Raw genomic sequence first — 1,355 nt, 5'->3', positions numbered from 1 at the left:
TAATGAAAAATGAAAATCGTAATCATATAATAATTTGATTTGTTATCTTCGTAGATAAGCATTATTATCAGTGGGAGTTAAAACAACCTACCTATTTTTTCGGTAGACGGAAAAAAAAAACCAAGAAAAAAAACCAAAAAAAAAAAACCAAAAAATAAAAAACCAAAGGAAAAAAAGACCACGGAAAAAAAAACCAAAAGAAAAAAAAAATCATGAAAATAAAAACCAAATTTTTGTATTTTACTAGGTAAATTATGTATTTATGTCATATTATTCACATACGTATTATTAGTAATAGTATTTATATATTGTTCACATTGTTTGGTTACAGTATGAACTATTTATGATAATCCTTGTTTTAAATTTTCAATCCTTAGCTATAAAAATTGAACATTTTATAATTTTTAAATACGTTTTAAAAATTTGTCACAATACAATAATAAAATTAATAATTTAAAATAAGTTTCACGTTTTAAAAATTGTCAATACAAACATAAATCAGTCAAATACATAGTCAATACAAACAGTCTACAATTATTATAATAATAATAATTTCAAATAGGTTATACTGTTTAAAAAAATTGAACATTTTATAATTTTTAAATACGTTTATACAATAATAAGATTAATAATTTGAAATAAGTTTCACGTTTTAAAAATTGTTAACACAAACATAAATCAGTCAAATACATAGTCAATACAAACAGTCTACAGTAAAATAAAGTAAAAATAATAAAATAATAAAATAATAAAAAAAATCGTAAGTTATCGATATCTTATTGTATAGGAGATAGCAGCTAAAAAATTTTCAATATCGCGGATACCATTATCATAATCCTCGCATAATTTTTTTAATTGGATTTGTATTTTTTTGTACACCGTTTTTCGTCGTTTTTGTTGCGGTACTCCTAATTGAATTTGGGCTAGCTTTGTCTCATCAGCTGCCACTTCCAACCTTATTTTGGCTATAATAGTCCAAATTGTTGGATGTGTTTGTCCTACCAATTTACTGAATTTATGGTTCCATCCTTCCGTTGAATTGTCTGTGCGTTCTTCATCATTTAAAGTTGAGTCGTGTACGTTCCATAAATTTGGTGGAAAAATAGGTGGGCAATTTCTTAAAACTATTCTGTTATTTTCATTTCTAACTTGCCTGTATTTGCCATTAAAGTATGTTGTATCGAAATAATTTAATAACGTTTCAGCCTCCTCTGGAACAATGTTTTTTAAATATGCCATATCATCTTTGACATCTCCAACTGGTAAAAATGCCAAGCCATCCATTTTTCCACAAAATTCAATTAAGTTTTGATCTTCTCTGTATTGTGTCTGGAGCCCTAACTCTTGTACTTTCC

The sequence above is a fragment of the Acyrthosiphon pisum genome, chromosome A1 (assembly GCF_005508785.2).
Source record: "Acyrthosiphon pisum isolate AL4f chromosome A1, pea_aphid_22Mar2018_4r6ur, whole genome shotgun sequence".
NCBI classification, from domain to species: domain Eukaryota; kingdom Metazoa; phylum Arthropoda; class Insecta; order Hemiptera; family Aphididae; genus Acyrthosiphon; species Acyrthosiphon pisum.
This window is presented reverse-complemented; position numbering follows the sequence as displayed.